This window comes from Festucalex cinctus, chromosome 1, assembly GCF_051991245.1.
Source record: "Festucalex cinctus isolate MCC-2025b chromosome 1, RoL_Fcin_1.0, whole genome shotgun sequence".
Taxonomy (NCBI): Eukaryota; Metazoa; Chordata; class Actinopteri; order Syngnathiformes; family Syngnathidae; genus Festucalex; species Festucalex cinctus.
This window is the reverse complement of record NC_135411.1, coordinates 39,312,809-39,333,535: the sequence shown is the minus strand read 5'-3', so window position 1 is coordinate 39,333,535 and position 20,727 is coordinate 39,312,809. Positions and strand designations below refer to the sequence as shown.

Genomic DNA, 20,727 nt, shown 5'->3' with positions numbered 1-20,727 from the left:
GTGGGGCTCCGGAGCGGCACCGGGACCCCTCCGTGACTTTAGCCGCAAATTGTGTTTGTTTTTCGGATACAGGAAGGCCCGATTTACACCCCCGTATCCGGCGTCGCACTTCAACGAGCCACGTATCTCTTGTGCTCACGGTTCCAGATATGTGTCAGATATGTGTAATTTTCCCCGTAGGACGTACGGTTCCGGACAAATAACGGAAAGAAAAAGCTCCATTACACCGATCCGTCCGTTTACTTTACCCGGAAATCGTGCGTCTTTTTCGGACAAATTTACATCGCCTGTATCCAATTGTATCCGGCGAACTGAAGTCAACACAGCGACGAGCTACATACCGTTCGGAAGCTACACGTCCCCCGCGGCATTCCAGGACGTGCTCATATGTTCGTTTATGTTTATTTTGTAGAAGTACTTACTTGCCAACTTGCATTTGCAGCTTTTTGTGTGTCCGATCGCCGTTCTTTTCTTTCTTTTCCTGAGATCCACGAAGCTCATGTCTCGTGCACGTTAGCCTCTTAGCACGTTAGCACGTTGTTGTGAATACAAACTAGCCGAATAAAAATCGAAGCTTAGCACTTTCACACGTAGAAATGCAACGGCCAGATAAGATAACCGACGAGGAATTCATCTCGACAACCGTTACATGTTACACTTCATAAGTTGCAAAAAAAAAACGTTTTTTTTGTTTTGTCTTATCCCTAATGGTTATTGTTTCCACCGATCCATGCTCCTTGCCATGTTTTGAAGAATGCACGAAGGGAAATACGTCACCTCCACGTTGCACGCACGTTTGGCCACAATGGCACGCCTGCCCCCTGCAGCCTTGGCGAGCAAATGTCGATGCTCGGCTGTTCAAAATGGATGATTGAACTGTGCATGCGTGTGGAATATGCACGCTATTAATTCTGAAGTTCTGAAGTGAAGAAAGAGAAAAAAAATAATAAATAACAGCCTTCACACACTGAGGAAAACCGCTGTATTGCAACGACTAACAGTGGCTCATTTTGGGGAATAAAAACGACAACGAGCATTGCCATTCGACCCCTCCCACTAGGGAACGTGCTTCCCACGTCCATGCAGACAAAAAAACAGCATATCCCAACACGAAACATAAGTCAATAGCTCGCAATACCTTTTTCTGCACAAAAATATAAGTGGCGCGCGTGTACGCGCATCCACGAACACGCACGCGCGCCCACTAACGTGCACGCGCATCCACTAACATCCTGTCGAATGCACAATCAGTAAAAAGCACGAAGAAATAAGTCTGTGTGGAATATGGTGTGCTGGAATCAGTGAGGCGTTTGCAAGGAAAATCATTAATTGGCCTCTACCGCCACCTGGTGGATTTGGGGTGCAAAATCTTTCTCATGCCCATGGCACCGTCGAGGAATGTCCATAGAAGGATTTCATGCAGAAATCACGGAAATTGCAATAAAATACATGCAGTGTCCAATCGGTCCAAAAATGTCACTTATAATGTACATTAATGTTACGCGGTTGGCTAAATCCGATGCCAGCGTAATTATGATTGTTATCTCCCTCATGCAATGGCTCAGAAATGTTGGCACACTCGCATTTTGACGGTCCCCCAGTTTTCCAAAACCGTGGCTCATTTTTTTTATTTTTTTTTTATTTTTTTTTCCCCCCCCTGCACAATCAAAACCTAATTTACATAATTGGCTAAGCAAAATGCACGAGGGTTAATGCTGGTCTGTCAAAACATGTCCAAAAAAGTTTGGGGACTGCTGTACCGTGTGAAAAAAAAATCAGTGGCCATCCATGCATCCATTGACTACTGCTTATCCGGAGTCAGGTTGTGGGGGCAGCAGCTTTTGGAGAGAAGCCCAGACTTCTCTCTCCCCAGCCACTTCAACCATCTCCTCTGGTGGGATCCCAAGGCATTCCCAGGCCAGCTGAAAAACATAGCCACCGTGTCCTGGGTCGTCCCTGGGGCCTCCCACCGGTAGGACATGGCCGGAACACCTCTCCAGGGAGGTGTCCAGGAAGCATCCAACCAGATGCCTGAGCCACCTCAACGCGGAGGAGCAGCGGCTCGACTCTGAGTTCTTCCCGGGTGACCGAGCTTCTCACCCTATCTCTAAGGGACAGCCCGGACACCCTGCGGAGGAAACTCATTTCAGCCGTTTGTATCCAGGATCTTGTTCTTTCTGTCACGACCCACAGCACGTAGCCATATGAGGTAGGAACGTAGATTGACCGATAAGTCGAGAGCTTCCCCTTTTGACTCAGCTCCTCCTTCACCACAATGTACCGATACAGAGTCCGCATCACTACAGATGCTGCACCAATCCACCTCTCGATCTCCCGTTCCATTCTGCCCTCACTCGTGAGCAAGACCCCAACATACTTGAACTCCTCCACTTGGGCCAGGATCTCACTTGGGCCAGAGGGGGCACGCCATCCTTTTCTGACTGAGGACCATGGTCTCAGATTTGGGGATGCTGATCTTCATCCCAACCTCTTCACACTCGGCTGCGAACCACTCCTGTGAGAGTTGGCGATCACGGCTTGATGAAGCCAACAGAACCACATAATCTGTAAAAAGCAGAGATGCAATGTTGAGGCCACGAAACTGGACCCCTCAATGCTTCGGCTGCGCCGAGAAACTCTGTCCATAAAAGTCAAGAACAGAATCTGTGACAAAGGGCAACCTTGGCGGAGTCCAACCCTCACTGGAAATGAATCTGACATACTGCGCAATGCAATGCGCACCTAACTCTAATACCGGTCGTACAGGGACCGAATAGCCCGTATCAGGGGGCTCGGTACCTCGTACTCCCGAAGCACCCCCCACAGGACTCAGCGAGGGACACGGTCGAACGCCTTCTCCAAATCCACAAAACACATCTAGACTAGTTGGGCAAACTCCCATGCAATCTCGAGGACCCTGCAGAGGGTGTAGACCTGGTCCACTGTTCAACGGCCGGGAGATAAACCACACTGGTTGACAGCCAATCGCAGGGAACAAAGAGACAAACAACCATCCACACTCACAAGCACACCTAGGGACAATTCGGAGCACCCGATTAACCTGCCATGCATGTCTTTGGAATGTGGGAGGAGACCGGAGTACCCGGAGAAGACCCACGCGGGCACGGGGAGAACATACAAACTCCACCCAGGAGGGCCGGAGCCTGGACTCGAACCGGAGTCTTCAGAACTGGGAGGCGGACGTGCTAACCACTCGGTCACCGTGCCGCTGTGCGTGTAACCCCAGAGACTTTTTTTTTTTTTTAATATGCTGTACTAGAATAAATTGTAATTACACATACACTGGAGTATAGTGGCAGTGACGCTCTCACGGTCAAAAAGTGTGCAAAGAGTATTTGCTCCTTTGCAGAGGCATATATACACAATTTAATAGACAAATTATACTATTTAGTCTCGAAGGACAGTTGGAGGGGGTGGGGGCGTGAAATATTTTCTTCCTCATGAAGGGGTGTAACAAAAACTAATTGAGAAGCATGGCTTTACAGGGTAAAGTTGTTATGTCTAATGGTCAACAGTGCCTTAAATGTTTTGTCATTGAGGCAAAACGTGATTTTGTCATTGATTGTTCTGTTCTATCATCATATAAAATAGTTTCCCAAAAAATCAATTTTGATGATAATTTACCTGAGTAGGCTTTAAATGTTAATACAAAAAACAATTACTACATTTTACTATTTACTATAAGTATTGTGTTCATTTACATAAAGTCCTTACAATAATATTTCTCTGAAATTCATGATGTAAATAAGCTCAAGGTAAATAGGTCTTGACGTAGCGTTGCCCGTGTAGTGTGAACACGTTCAACGATTGGTCACCTGTTGACCATCACGATGAAAGTCTAGCTGCATGTCAGAATTTTTGCTCATCTTGTCGCACAATGTGACATACCAACGTCGTCGTCCTTTTGGTTCCGCGGCATAGAGGGAGCGAAACGTCAATCATAGCACGATGACTCCCTTTTTTTTTTTGCCCTGAATAGCCCGATTCAGACAGGTGCAACAGGAAAATATTTTACCCCGCTGCCGCTGAAACTCGCACAGTAGATATATTACGGAGTCCGATTGTGTTATAGGTACTGACATGATAGCTAGCTTAAATTGAAATGTAGTGACAAGTAGATAAAGTATATAGTAGAGATGACAAATGTTATGGATTGTCCACATTTTGTTGCTGAAATCCCCAAACCCTACCACGTTACGCCCGGTGCTCCGGTGATGTAATTTGTTACTGCTCATGCATGATGCTAACGTTTGGATGCTAACCCCGACTTGTTGACGATTGACGGGCTGACAGAATGCCCACCCTCTGTCTGTTGGTCCTAAAATAGTGGTGATGATGGGATGACGGAAGTGTAGCTAAAATAAACTGATGGATTGATGATTACAGTGTGGTTCGGCTAGTTAAAATAACGGAGTAATGATGACGGAAGGGGGCCCAGGGCTATGCTGAATGACGGACCAGTAAAATTTTGTAAATTGTCCACCTCTGGTCGTAAATTTGAACCCATAAAATAATAATAATAATAATAATAATAATAATAATAATAATAATAATACATTAAAAGTTGCTTTGTTCTAGCTGAAATTTTGACCTCTAATTAATCTTTTGAAGTCAAGCAAAACCAAATGTTTTCTGTCTGTAACTTTATCTACATAACTGTAAAATAAAGGACTTTTGATGGGAGCTAGCTAACATCTGCAGTCTACATGTCGGAAGAAAGGACGGCAACTGAAACTGAATTCAGTATTGTCATTTGCACAGTTTTCCCTCTGTGACTGAAATGCAACAACTTGGCTTTTTTGTGAAGTGTTTTCAATTCATGACATGATAGTCAGGGTTTTGATGACAATGTCCCAGGTTAATTGTTTTCACACGTTTCATTATACTGTATATTACAAATGCTCATGCTTTTGTGGCAGGTAGTATAGACTACATTGCCATCACACAATAAGTAAAGGTAAAGTTCTTAACACACTTCACTGTGTGAATGTGAATCTGCTTTTTCCATTCGAGGACAGATGGGGGAGAGCATGTTGAGTGCGTGTACTCACGCACACACGCCAGACAAGAGCAAACGGGGAAAGGAAAAGCACAGAAAGAATGAAGGCAGCAGAGGAACATTGAATGCCAAAAGCAGACCTCAGTGAGTCACAACGTCATCCAAAGACAACCACACAGAGCTCGTCCAGTTATTTTAACTCCACCCTCTTCATGCAAAATATACACACACAGAAACACTGCACACACACGCACACGCCCGCACACACACATCTGGTGTGCTGATGTTGCTTGTTGATCTGCCTCAATAGCAGAGAATCTTTTTAGTCATAGCCTCATAGCAAAAGAGAACTCCACTCTCTCTTAACTTAATTCCAAAAGGCTAAATAAACATGAATGCACACACACTCACACTTCTAACTCATTCACTGTTGACAAATGCACCTCCCTCCTCCTGTCCTTCCAATCTAAAATTGATACCATCCACAACTCGTTATTCGGATTGCCCCGTTCCCATGTCCCTTCTCTCTAAATTTTCGCTTATCTCCCAAGTCAATCTGACTGAAATCATCACTTCCATGAAACCTTCCACATGCTTTCGAGACCCCATGCTTGTTATCTTCATCGCTTCCCCATTTATTACCACAAGTGTTAACTCCTCTCTTACTGTAAGGCAAGGCAAGTTTATTTGTATAGCACATTTCATACACAAGGCCACTCAATATGCTTTACACAAGGAAAGAAAACACATAAGCATCAAGAAACAGTAGTTAACATTCAGAGGAAGAAAAATAAATGAAAATAGATTACAAAATTTACTAAAAAGAACATACAATAACAATCTTAAAACATTATTCAACAAACTTTAAAACATTTAACATAAGAAAGTTTAAAATAATAATAAAAAAAATAATTTAAAAAAAAAAAAAAAAAAAAAAGCTCCTCCACTATCCCTCCATCTCTCAAATTGGCTGTCATCAACCCAATTCTCAATAACTCTGGACCCAATCCTGTTGATTTCAATACCTTTCAAAGATCCTTGAACGTGTTGTTGCCTCCCAAATCAAGACCCATCTCTTTGCGCCCTCACCTGGCTGACATCATACGTCTCAGGCCGGAAATAGTTCATTTGTATCAACTACTGCTCCTTCTCTCTTGCACACCTGTTTAAGGAGTCCCTCAGGGCTTCATATTCGGCACTCTCTTTTTGATCCTCTACTATCTCCCCGTGGTCAGATTGTCCATCGCCTTGGCCTCCACTTTCACCGTTAACACTGATCTATTTACGTGCCAAATCCATTGGCCACCAACAACTTCTCCCAACACATTAAAGTAATTACAAAAATCACATTATTCAACTGTATTATTGCAGTATAATCTTTTTATTCAAATAATTCCTGGTGAGTCACATGACGTAACCGAACTCGGCACCGAAACCTCAAGATGCCATTTCTCTTTTTTCTGAGAACATGACGAAGGCACTTCCTCATAAAGTGTCAACACAATCATATTTAGAAGTTTCTTGCATGATTAATGAAATGAAATGAAATATAACCGCCACTTTCCGCCCCTTCCGGGAGAGCTCATGGGACCTTAGATCGGAAAATATAGGAAGGATTGGTGAATGAGGGGAGAAATATGACCTTTTGATCCCGTTTGAGTTGTGACATGAAATCCAAATACGTCATTAATGAATTTACAACATAAATTTGAAGGTGAAGAAAGTAATACTTTGTGATACAACTGTTGAGATAAAAGCTTTTGGAAAAACCTAAATTAAAAAAATTACGCAGGAGGCGGTCGCCATAGCTTTTGTTCACTTCCAGCAACATGGAGTGACGGCAACCTGTCACAAAGAACGGCATGGCTCAGTGGTAGAGTGGTCGTTTCCCAACCGGGAGGCTTTGGGTTCAAGCCGCAGCCCATGTGACCATGTTGTCCTTGAGCAAGACACTGAACTCTAATTTGCTCCCAGTGGGCATGGCAGCAGCTGACCACTGGTGTATGAAATGTGTGTGTGAAAATGGGTGAATGTGAGGCTTTGGAAAGCAATTGCAGTGCACGGTAGTGCACGGCAAAAGGTTGTATTTCCCAGTAATGTACTGTAATATCACAGCAATTGCTTTGCCACCGCAGCTGTGAAGCTACAGTGGACATTATGAATGAGAGACGCAACGCGAGCCCTTGCAGTCTCCTGAGACGTGCTCTGAGCAGGCAGGCGTGAGGTTGTGATCGACTTCCTGTCACCAAATTGTCTCTCCGCCAGGTCCGTCTCCTATTTCACTCCCTCTTTTGCGCCGGCCTACTTGGCCAAGTCTGGCCTGCTAAATTGACAAATGCGCAGCAAGCCTTGCGCTGATGCAAAACTCTGGATTGGTAGATGAGTTCTATGAAAATAAAGCCTCAGGTCTCCACTCAGGCCTCAAAATCGAACAGAACAGGTCCTTGGATGGTGGTCTGCAGATGTTTGTTTAGGGATGCTGCAATTCCCCTCTATGAATTATACATCCATCCATTTTATAGTGGGGCTCTATGAATTAAATAAATAAAATAGTAATTAAATAATTAATATACAGTGATACCTCAGCTCACGAACATAATTGGTTCCCAGAAAGTGTTTGTCAGGCGAAAAGTTTGTCTTCCGAACATTTATTTCCCATAAGAAACCATTAAAATGAGAATAATCCGTTCCCAGGTCCCTATAAAAAATAATTTTCTACTAAATAAGCCTTAAAACTACACAAAAATATACCTTATTTTATATATAATAAATGTGCTATTGTATTGTAATTAAAGAAATAAACTGTACTGCATAATAAAGTCGTTTTATTTACCTTTGTGATGGTAGTTCTTAAGGATAGTAGCAATGGTAGACTTACTTCATTCGCGAGCGTTTCACCGCGTAGAGTGTTTATGGAACGGTTGCCGCTCATTCGCGCTTTCGTGCTCACCGGAGCGGAGGAGGCGTGTCCCTTGGTGAACAAGGAAGTGGAGCACTTTAGCAAGTCAACAAAAAGTGAGCACCGCCAACTACTTTCACCTCTTTCCTGGGACTAAACAGCCGTGGCACTATTTTCTCCTTTTTTGAGGTAGCACTTTCGCTTTTTTTAGTGGCGCGAACTCCATTGACTACAATGCAAACGCGCCGCTGAATCGCCGTCCCTCGCTTTTGGTGAGAACGCAGCATTAGGCTTAACACTAGCCTGTGGTGGGGTCTTTTTCGGTCCCATAATAGCAAAAGTACACTCAATATGGTCCAAAATGTCTATCAAACACAAACCGCGCCCGCACTAAAAGAAAGGGGGTGACGAACTGGGACGCCGTGAGCGTGCGTCAGCTTCTCGTGGCCGCCACCGTGGCGCTGTCCGACCGCGTGGTTTGGTTCGTCCGCCGAAAACTAGTTCGTCAGCAGAGACTATATGCTCGCGAATTTAATGTTCTTGAGGCGAAAAGTTCGTGAGCTTAAGCGTTCGTCAGCCGAGGTATCACTGTACATATATATATATGTATATAGATATATAAAATACAAAATAATTACAAAATTATCTGATCATATATATCTCCCAGATAATATGCTACGGTGCTTGAGAGGAACCAGCTGAGGTGGTTTGGGCATCTGGTTCGGGTGCCTACTGGACGCCTCCCTGGGGAGGTGTTCCGGGCATGTCCCACCGGCAGGAGGCCCCAGGACGACCCAGGATACGCTGAAGAGACTATGTCTCTGGGCTGGCCTGGGAACACCTGGGGATCCCTACGGATGTGCTGGTTGAAGTGGCTAGGGAGAGCGAAGTATGGGCTTCCCTCCTAAAGCTGCTGCCCCAGAGACCTGACCCCGGATAAGCGGTAGTAAATGGATGGATGGATGGATGGATGCCACAGACAATTGTTTTCCAGTGTGTAAAGACTAATAATACCCAAAATCTATCCTACCACTGACTGACTTTAGTCAAATAAAATTGTGTAGACAATATCGAAAGTAGATTAGTGGGAAGAAGAAAAAAAAACTTTCTGGCTTCATTAGAGGGACTGTAGGATCTGCTACAGTCCCCTTTAGTCACAAAACTTAATGGTACATCTGGCCACAGCTTGGAGTATTTTGCTTAGCTTGGAGATAGTCTATAATTTCTTAACACCGCCCTTTTATAAACCACACCCCCATGTTGAGTCCACAGCCCTGCCATCAGTTGCCCTTCCCTCCCTCTTTACTGACACCGCATATCGGCATGTGTATCCTTAAAGTGATTGCTAATTGTAATCTAATGTATTACCTGGTTTTATTACTTAAGCAGTAAAGTGAGCACTCACTAAGACAAGTACTAATTCTGGTTTACTAAGTGCCATGGAGGAGCAGCAGGGCCTATGTGTGTGAAAGGGAGTTCTGGTTGTGGGAAGGACATTATTTAGTTTGACCACCAGAGGCCGCTAGGACGATTGTTTCCTTTCTGACTGAAACATGAACATTCACGCAGCGGCAGGCTCCTCCGAAAATAGAATCATCTTCCAACAACATTTTGAGAACGATTTTTAGGAAGTTAAATGTGGCTCTTCAAGATTGAGATGAACAGAAGAAACAATTTAACAACATTGCAATCTGAAATCTTGACTCAATGACTAACTTTCAGTTTAACATTCTGTTTCAGAGAACAGAATGTGGTTGATATAATTGCTGTCCAAAATCTCTCTTTGGGATCTAACACAGCAGCAATAACCATTTAAACGGTTTCCGACTCTATTTCCTGTTTATGGCAATGCGAACTGCTCAAGTGCTTTTGAAGGCAGAACTGATAGATGGTCAACATTGTTAATTATAAATCAGTATGTGACATCAAACGACGACAGAGATTCTACTCCCTCTAAAAACAAATCCATGTAAACAGCTTTGAAATGTGCTTCATTTTTTTTTTTTTTTTAGAAAGAATTTGTATTGGTACTGATAAATAGCAAGAAAGTAGAAACAGATTACAGTGCAGGCCTTCCATTGAATACATGTGAGTAGTCTAATGTGACTTGGGGTTTTCATCCTCCTGCAGATCTCATCATAGCTCCAATTCCAGCAGCTCTGAAAGTGACCCAACACCACAGCAGCCAATAGCGTGCAGCCCATATGGGGATCAACCAATCACCACCTCAGAATTTTGATGAGACCACCTACTTCGCTAAACTCCACCCACAAATAACTACAGGAATCAGGCTTAAATCATATGGGGCCTTGACACTTTTTTTTTTTTTTTTTTTGCTGAGGGCTATTGCAGAAACTAAGCTTTCCATTGGATGTGTCTCTTTTGCAGGAGGCAGTTTTCTGAAACCCACATCTTGGATCCATGAGCGAATGCAATGTTCCGTAGCAATATTACATTCGAAGGCACAAAAGTTTTCTGAAAATGTAAATATGAAACCTGTAATGATTGACATATAGACCAACCAACGATATTTAACACAAACACTAATAAGGCAATTCTATGTGATTTTGACATGCTTTTTATTTATTTAATTAATTTATTTATTTATTTATTTATTTATTTATTTTATTAATCAATCCCCAAAAGAGGAAATAGCCTGAGAAAAAATGGTTACCCAAGCAAATTGGACAGACAACTGCTTAATACTGGGCTGAAAAACTTGGCACAATATGAGCTGTCGTATTTTTTTCAGTTGTGAAAATTGTTTAGATGTGTGATTTGCTGACATAGTGTCGAAGTGCTGCTTTCATGTGTGAAAGTACAAACGTTTTTATACAGAGGGGTGGGATGAAGAGTGGCTCATTTGCATGAGACTGCCCTTCAAACGCCTGCCCCTAAACCAGTGATTTCCACTTCAGCGTCATTAGTGGGCCATGAAGTGCTGTTTTCATGAGTGAAAACACCCACAAAAAATGCTTGGCTGTTTTCCTAAGCCACTCACTGGTTAGCTGTGAAATTTAAGAAGATTGGGTTAATTTTTACCCAAAGTTGTTTTAATCATTTTAACCCAGAATATCGGGTTGAAGATTGGATATGGGCACTCGAGAGCTGAAGCTGTTGGTGGCAGCTGGAAGCTTATGTATGACTTTTGACACAGGGATTGCGGTTAAAATCCCTGTCAAGCCGTAACATCAAGTTGGGTCCCAACACTCTCAGGAAAAAAAAGGTACGGTAGGGGTCCATTTTTGTTCTCCAAGGTACAGATTTTTATGATGTACTCTGTAAGGTTCACAATTGAACCCCTAGGTACAAATAAGTACTGTTTATAGTTAGAAAATGTACAGACATGGTCCAAACTGGCATAGGGACCATTTCTATACCTTTTTGTTTGCATGTGTGGGTACAAACAAGTGGTAGGCCTATGTGAATTGAATGTCTTTTAAAATAGCCCACTGTTGTGTGAATTGCAATTTAGAGAAATAAACAGAAAGTATACCAGGGATGGGAAATTTACTGCACTTTAAAACAACTGACAACGGTTCTTGTGAAGAAAAAAATAATCTGTTATTTGAGGTCTTTTGTGCTTTTCTGCCACTTGTTGGTTCCCAGAATGCATTGCGGCATGCAATACAGAACTTTTTCTCTCACAAGGTCGTTTATCATTATCGTTTAAGTGTGTTTGTTACCCAGACTTTGCTGCATGTGTCTTAATTTACTGACACGTGAAATTTTAGTTGCACATTGTTAAAGGGATCGTTCGGCTTTTTTAACATGAATCTCAATTTGATCCTCACCTCCCGTGTGTGCGATCAGCACTGACTTACTCCCGACAGCGTTCTGTGACACGCGTTCTGGTTCGGCGTTGGACGAGAGGAAAATAGTCCAGCAAGCTGGCTGGGGTCTCGGAAATAAAGCGTTTTTCTTCTAAAAACTATTTGTTTTCAAAAGCGTGATACATTTCCATCACAATACTCTTTCCTGAATAAAGTCAGACGCCATTACCGCCAGCCACTACTTTTCTGTTCGTTCGTTCGTATCACTGCGCGGCGCCCTGTAGAACGCTAACCGACGCACTGCAGCCAGCTAGCTGATACTTCCGCCTCAAGTTGTTTGCCTTTTCGGCGGAAGTATCAGCTAGCTGGCTGCAGTGCGTCGGTTAGCGTTCTACAGGGCGCCGCGCAGTGATATGAACGAACAGAAAAGTAGTGGCTGGCGGTAATGGCGTCTGACTTTATTCAGAAAAGAGTATTGTGGTGGAAATGTATCACGCTTTTGAAAACAAATAGTTTTTAGAAGAAAAACGCTTTATTTCCGAGACCCCAGCCAGCTTGCTGGACTATTTTCCTCTCGTCCAACGCCGAGTCACAGAACGCTGTCAGGAGTAAGTCAGTGCTGATCGCACACACGGGAGGTGAGGATCAAATTGAGATTCATGTTTAAAAAGCCGAACGATCCCTTTAACATGAAACCATGACTGTGACCTATGAGCAAAAATATTAACATTTCTGATATAGAAGAGATAAATGTTTTGCTATCGCAAGATAAAATGCTCATAATCTATTACTACACTTGTGTATTGATTGTACACATCTTGGTACATATACTCAACAAAAACATAAGCACAATCATTTTGTTTTTGCTCCCATTTTTTATGAGATGAACTCAAAGATCTAAAATTTATTCTACATGCACAATATCACCATTTCTCTCAAATTTGTTCACGAACCAGTTTAAATCTGTGAGAGTGAGCACTTCTCCTTTGCCGAGATAATCCATCCCACCTTACAGGTGTGCCATATCAAGATGCTGATTAGACACCATGATTAGTGCACAGGTGTACCTTAGACTGCTCACAATAAAAGGCCACTTAAAAAGGTGCAGTTTGGTTTATTGGGGGAGAGTCTGCAGGGACTCAGAGAACCAGTCTGTATACTGACTGCATACATGGTAGACGCTTTACTTTCTGTATGTTGGTAGGACTGTTATGAGCTACTAATTGATATGAATGAAGTAATTACGATTTAACACTGATCAGGTGTGGTTATAATGTTGCCCATCCCCGCTCTACACAAAACATTGTCAGGAAAAATGTGTCACATTTGTACCATTTTATCCATTTTGGGTTGCTTTTTACCCAGCAGCTTTCAGAAGGTAGAAAGTTTAAAGGAATAATAAAACAAGTAAAATGTGATAGTGTGAATAAAACACAGGTGGTGCATTAAGACATTTTGCACAGTGCTGTGTATGCAGTAGTTGACTGAAAACAAATAAGGCCTTCAAACAATAGTAAGGAATCTCATCATTTCTTTGCAACTGGCTCAGAGGGAATTCCAGTGTCCTCAGACTTCCCCAATAATGACTCCAATCTCCTTGTTTGTTGACTGTCGACTTTTAATTGTCGTCCTCACATACAACAACATAAGGAAACTTAAATTACCATACAGTTGAATGAGTAGAAATGAGCTTTTGGTTGCTATACAGCTTATGGTGGCTATATAATTTTTGTGTGTGTGTGTGTGTGTGTGTGTGTGTGTGTGTGTGTGTGTGTGTGTGTGTGTGTGTGTGTGTGTTTTTTTTTTTAATGTCCACGTTCCAGTACATCCGTCTGATGCTCTTGTAGCACTAATTGGCCACAACTTTAGGTACCGCATCTCCTACAGTGCTCAACAAATTTATGAGACTTCTGCCTAATGTAAGGTTTATGCCACAGCTGCCCTAAATTAACAGCATTACCAAAAGCATTCAGTGTTTTTGGAATGCTTAATACATTGATGTGTATGCTTTCAAAACAAAATATTTTCACGTGCAAAACAGAATTATTGTTGTTGCTATACTTTTTTTTTTTTTTTTTTACTTTACCAAAGCACTTTATATATATATATATATATATATATATATATATATATATATATATATATATATATATATATATATATATATATATATATATATATATATATATATATATATATATATATATATATATATATATATATATATATATATATATTTAGTAATTAATATGTCAGTTATTTACATACATTCCAGAACAGGAAAAAAAATAATAATAATTGAATGTTATATTTGACATTGCGAAGCTCAGTACAAATAAAAAAAAAATAAATAAAAAAAAAGAGTGGATACCTATACATACTGCTTGAAACCTCTGTTGTTAAAAACAAATGCTAAAAAGGTGTTTGGTTGTTTTTTATGAACTGCCACAATGAATTTGACCTGCGGTTGACTTGAATTTCAAATATTTCACTGAAGTAGGCATTTACCATTTAGTATGAGATGAGTCATTTTATGTAGAGCACAGGAGCTCAATCTAGTATTTAGTATTTAATTGGCCAGGTGTGCTTTATTCCTTTGTTACATCAAGAAAAATGAAGTGGGTAAAAAGTTGGAGGCTATCATTATTATTTGACAACCCCATACACAGGCTACAGCAACATTATAGACACACCGTGAACATGGTAGAATGAAAAAGCTTTAACGTAACAATTTTGTAAGGAAAGCACCAGAAGTCCCATTTTTAAAAGACTACCACAAAACTTCAAAACAACGAAGGGCTCAATGTAAGCAGTTCTGCCTCTTCATCCATTAGCCCCCCTGCTAACATGGCTAAGCGCTAACAGGAACCAGAAGTTTTGGAGCTGTTCGACAGTGTGAGTGGGCTGTTTGCATTAACAGGCTTTGTGAGCCGCTATTATGGCAAGAAGGACTGTTTAAAAATTGCTGAGAGCAAAAGAAAGAGGGACATGAAAAAAGGGGAGAAGAAAGGAGAGGAAGAGGTGGCTGGTGGCCCCCTGATGTCATGCTGGAAAATGCTGGAGGGGGCAGCATTTTAAAACTCCTCCATAAAGATATTTAGGAGGGTATAGGTGCCAGCGTTGCAACTAGCGACTGGAGTAGCAGGTCAACGTGAACAGAATTTATGATAGCGGTTTTCTTACGTGGCAAGAGATGGCAAGAATACCCTCGCTCTCTGTTACACATTTTGAAACAAACTATCACTATGCTATTGTTATTGTTGAAATGACATCTCCTTTACATTATATTTCTGGCTTTATGGTACGTTATCATATTTCCCACCTTGCTATGACTGTTAACTTTCTCCAGTATCATGACAAAGAAAGCCAACTAATGCTTTGGATACAACTGAATATAATATGGTGAAGTCATGTGTGACATTATTCATGATGACAGTTCAAGTTTGGGTGCAACTTTGGGTGGCTAATTTTTACCCAAAAGACTTGGGGCATTGCAACAACGCATTTGAATTTTAGGGTTGCACTACATAGCTACTACCAAGGTCTCTTGCACTGATGGCGATCATCATCTTTTTTACTCCATTAGAAAATATAGACAAGGAATTGCGATTGAGAAATGTTTTTGTTGTTCAAATTTCTGCAATTTGTTGCTCTTTCTCGCCAATTTGACACAAACACAGTAAAATCCCAGTCTGTGTTTCTGGTTTCTAAGGAAGTAGTAAACCCACCGGGTATCCCACCAGGCTCTCTGCTTATCCCCCTTGATCTTTTGCTGTGTTAAAACAGTTGCCTCCAGGGCCACCAGGCACAGTGAGAGTGTTTGCGCACGTATGCACACTGGAGCAGTAAAATCATTTTCAACGCATTTTAATGGATGGACTAGTGAGCCAATTACCACAATGAACAGCTTCATTAATGTGAAGGTGAAATGAGCGTCTCATAGTGGGGCTTTGCCAGAATTTTTTTTGTGCTTCGGGTGGCAGATTTTGCAAGGCTCCAACCAAAAATCATCAAAAGCTCTATTATTATTATTATTATTATTATTATTATTATTATTATTATTATTATTGTAAGGGCGGCACGGTGAACGAGTGGTTAGCACGTCCTCGCAGTTCTGAGGACTCCGGTTCGAGTCCAGGCTCCAGCCTTCCTGGGTGGAGTTTGCATGTTCTCCCCGTGCCCGCGTGGGTTTTCTCCGGGTACTCCGGTCTCCTCCCACATCCCAAAGACATGCATGGCAAGTTTACTGGGTGCTCTGAATTGTCCCTAGGTGTGCTTGTGAGTGTGGATGGTTGTTTGTCTCTGTGTGCCCTGTGATTGGCTGGCAACCAGTTCAGGGTGTCCCCCGCCTACTGACCAGAGCCAGCTGAGATAGGCGCCAGCACTCCCCGCGACCCTTGTGAGGAATAAGCAGTCAAGAAAATGGATATTATTATTATTATTATTATTATTATTATTATTATTATTACTATAGTGGGGTAATTTGTGCCAAGGGGCAAGTAGTTCTACCCCTGTTATTTAGAAAACCATATTTTTTTTAAGAGACATCCATTTTGCTCATTTGGTAAAAAAAGGGAGACACGTGGCTTGAGAGGTAAGCACATATAAGTTAAAAATATATATATATATATATATTCTTTTGCCCTCCAAAGTGAAATTTCTATGATTCAGGTTTTTTGATGGCTGTGTTTGAACAATTATAGACAGCTCTGAAAACAGTTCACACAAGTTTTAGTGCTTTAGTAAGCTACATCATGAGTCTATATGATTAGCATGATGTTGCCGCAAAACAGCTAGGGGATGCATTTTTTTTCTCAAAATGGTGGGCTTGGGGTAATTTAGGCAAAAGGACCTGGTTTAAGTTGTGCCAATTCTTCCGGAAGTGTGGCTTGTTACTGCAGTCGCACAATGAATTGTTTCGTCACCACACTGCACTGGCTGTGTGCACTCATGTAAACACAAACCTGATCCTGAAACTACAACTAAAATTTGTGATAATTATGTTGAAATCATTCCACATCTACAAACTAAAATAGAAGATATGAAAATATGACCTCAAGCCTCAAACTCTACATTCTTGCAAGATTGCAAGGTGAGCAGTTGATGTTCATGTTCAGCTATTGCACAAGATAAACTGGTTATACATGCTTGAGTGACCAACCACCTACAGGTGAAAAATATGTACTTACTGTAACTACAAAATGGAACCAGGAATGAACGCAACATCTGTTCTGAGCAAAGTTATCGTCTTTTGCAGTAATAGAAGGCACCACTTGGTAGTCATGTTCATAGTTGCCTCAGTGTCTACGCTGTGCAAAAAAAACAAAAAAAACAAAACAAAAACAAAGAAAAGGTTGGAGACTTTACAGAGCTTCTTAACACCTGCTAGCAAACTCCAAATATGTTAAGCGGAGATGACAGATCAGCAAATAGTTGTGCTAATGGACACATGCTTTGTTTATTTACAGAAGATTATGCCAAATAAATAAGATAGTTACTTATTATTAAAACATTTGTTTTGGTATTGCTGTTTTTTGTTCACATCTTTTTTTTTTTAAATTGTCCTTTGTAGATCCCATTATCAAGAGAAACTGAAACATGAGCACTGAAATAAGCAAGAAGAGTGGGTGGAACAATATAACACACACATTTCTAAGTTGAGTCTTTCTAAGGGCAAGTTCCAAAAACACACGCCTGAAGAGACTCTCTAATTTACTGTGTATTTATAGCAGTGGCCTGAATGGTGAACGCCGCAGTGGATGGAGGAAAATGGAGAGGCGTGATTACCCGCTACAAGTCTCAGGCCTCCCTTCCTGTAGCGCAACCTATTTCAACCCTTTTTTTGTGTCATGTAAACTAATTGTTTCATGTCAAGCATTATTTTTCACTAAAAGAGAAACAAATGATTAAAAATTCAGCTCACCATGAACACAGTCCTGTGTTTCTTTTTAACAAGCCGTTCGCATGTTATGGTAATGGAAGGCAATGACATCTGAAGTCTGTTACTTTTGTATAGTCTACTTCATAGTTTTGTTTCAGTTGCCATCACTGCAGAGAATCTTGCTTCACAAAAATAGGATGGTGGAAATGAAAGTAAGATTTTTTTTATTTTTTTGGGGGGTGGGGGCACAGTTGAGAATGATTCATTGTCTCATTTGCGAGATTGTCAGTCCTAATTAAACTAAATGAATGTGTTATTTCTCAATGTGCAATGAGAGTCCATCTGTTTGTGACATAGTGAACGTCATGTATATAATGTGGATGTATAGCTCTACAAACCTTGTCTACACGTTAAACTCCATGGGCAGTTGCTTCGTCAGGAGGTTGTAAGGATCTGTGCCGAGTTCAACAACTTAAGGTTAAGAGAAAAATGGTTTGTTTTACTCCTGTTTGCCATTTCCTACCATGAACATGTTCCTACATGCTTTACAATTACGTCCACTGACAGACTTCATTCTCGGAGTGGAATGTGTACCCTGTATTTTCGTTGTGCTGCCGATGTTTATTTCAATTCATTTATATTCATGTTTTGCTTAATATGCAAATAACTCCTCACCTTTGCTCAGCTCACAACAGTGTTGTCATGTTTTGGTTCTGTGGAGGTGGGATTTTGTTTTCTTTTGGTGTTCTTGGTTATTTGTCATGTGTTCCTTGTCTCTTCCCTTGTCTCGTTATGTCTAACCACGTCCACCTGAGTGTGTCTTCCCTTCCCACTGTGTTGACCAATCAGCTCCCCAAGCCTCTTGTATCTTGCCCAGGTGTCTCTTGTTATCTCGTTACCATGTGTATTTAGTTACCCTGCTTTCTTTCACTTCTTGTTGAGTCATTGTTGCTGTCCAGTCATCCCAGGTTGGCCATGCCATGCCTTGTTGCCCCTTTTCGTTGCTATAGTTTGTTTTTGACCTTGTTAATTTGTGTTTTGCCACAGTACTTTGTTTACCTTTTTTTTTTCTGAATTAAATCCAGGGGAGAAAAAAAAAAAAGGTAAACAAAGTACCTTGTATTTTGCCACAGTACTTTGTTTACCTTTTTTTTTTTTTTTATTTAAATCCGATGCGGACTCTGTATCGGTCCGAGGTGGTGAAGAAAGAGCCGAGTCAAAAAAGCTTTCGATTTACCGGTCGATCTACGTTCTGACGCTCACCTATGGTCACGAGCTGTGGGTCGTGACCGAAAGAACGAGATCCCGGATACAAGCGGCCGAAATGAGTTTCCTTCGTAGGGTGTCCGGGCTCTCCCTTAGAGATAGGGTGAGAAGCTCGGTCATCCGGGAGGAGCTCAGAGTCGAGCCGCTGCTCCTCCGCGTTGAGAGGAACCAGCTGAGGTGGCTCGGGCATCTGGTTCGGATGCCTCCTGGACGCCTCCCTGGGGAGGTGTTCCGGGCATGTCCCCCTGGCCTGGGAACGCCTCGGGATCCCGCCGGTGGAGCTGGTTGAAGTGGCTGGGGAGAGGGAAGTCTGGGTTTCCCTCCTGAAGCTGCTGCCCCCACGACCCGACCTCGGATAAGCAGAAGAAGATGGATGGATGGATGGATGAATTAAATCCCCTTTTTACTTGCATCCCTGCCTTGCCCTGTTTTTGTTGTCCCTTGCATTTAGGTCCTGCCTCCGACACCCCCCAAACGTGACAAGTGTAGGGCAGAAAGATTAATATATGCATGAATCATGTCACATTTGATGTTCTCTCTCCAGTTTAGTTTGGATCAGCTAATTGAAGATGAAAGAAAGTGGACAGGATGCTGATTTAAGTAGAAGGGCAGTCCATTTATGAAGATGAATAACGAGAATATTTAGATTGAAATATAAAGATTTTTATCCAGGATTTTTCCTCCAGCTTAAAGCATTGTGCCGCTTAAATGTCATGAATAAACTGAGGACAGTTCTTGGTCACAGGGTTCAAGCTCAAAAGCCAGTTTCCAAAAATATTGGCAGAGTCTAAGTAAATGGATTTCAAATATGTTGAGAGAAATAAAAGACCAGATACCCATTGCGATGGATCCATTGATCCCAGCGTGTCTTTGCATTTGTGTGTATGCCTTCTTTTTCCTTCAAAACCCAGAAGCCTTCAAATTACTAAACAAAACCTGCAAAAATACAAATACCTGAACAACACAACTATTGATCACCAGCTCAACCGAGACATTTTAAAAATGATTTTAATGCACACATAACAACGTTGCTTATTACACTCAGAATATAAGCAGGAATATAAATAAAGATGACTTGACTTGACTTGACTTCAAGTCACATATCCAAAAAGCACAATGGATGTATTTCACAAAGCAGGTTTAGTGAGAAACCTGGATAAAGAAACGCTGAAAAGTGGGAAACTCGTTTCAGAAAGGGAGGTAATGTTTCATAAAAAGAGGTCATTCAAGCTCTCAGTCAGTTACCATAGTAACATGGTCCATCAACCTAACCTGGTCAGTAGCAGGTTTGTCACAATGAACCTTGAGTTTTTCCCTGTCCCCGCCTCCTTTCAGCCACACATCCATTTCCTCATTCATTTAGTCCACTGAGGCGACTTTTTGCGTAAATACGCCTGTAGTCTATAGCGTAAAGTCCACTTTTGTCACCAACATGGCATGTCATTTTGACAATGAACCTATTGATGAAGGTGCCGCAATATTGCGCAAAGAATTAAATACTCGTCGCGAGAATGTTATCAGACCGCGCATAGCCGGCATTTCCGCACAGTTAAATTTTTGAGCGGTACCGTTTCACATTAGTCCATCATGTACATGCACAGCTTAATCCGCCTTTACATTTGCAACATTACCAGACATACTCGTATGCGCTCACATCAGAGCGGTATTGCGCTCCATTTTTTTTTCTTATACCCGTTTGAAGGATTTTTTTATATTTCAACTTAAATCAAGTGCTCTTCTCCTCGCAGGATTGCACCTAAATGAAATTAATTAATGAGCATTCATCATTCAACAGGTTTCCCCTGTAATATTGTGATTGCAAAGGACTATACATTTAAATATATGCATTGACCGGCGCAGCAATCTTCTTCCACGCCGCCTTGCTCTA

At 41.6% G+C, this 20,727-nt stretch overlaps 1 protein-coding gene across 1 annotated transcript in view; it reads left to right on the top strand.

Annotated features, from left to right (window-relative positions):
* coa3b (cytochrome C oxidase assembly factor 3b) overlaps window positions 1-17,578 on the top strand; it is a 30,544-nt gene extending 12,966 nt beyond the window's left edge. Inside the window, exons 3-4 of the transcript XR_013285470.1 lie at window positions 17,265-17,348; window positions 17,422-17,578. The gene's annotated coding sequence lies outside the window, so the exon portion shown is untranslated. The remainder of the gene's footprint in view (window positions 1-17,264; window positions 17,349-17,421) is intronic.
* Window positions 17,579-20,727: the final 3,149 nt, after the last annotated feature.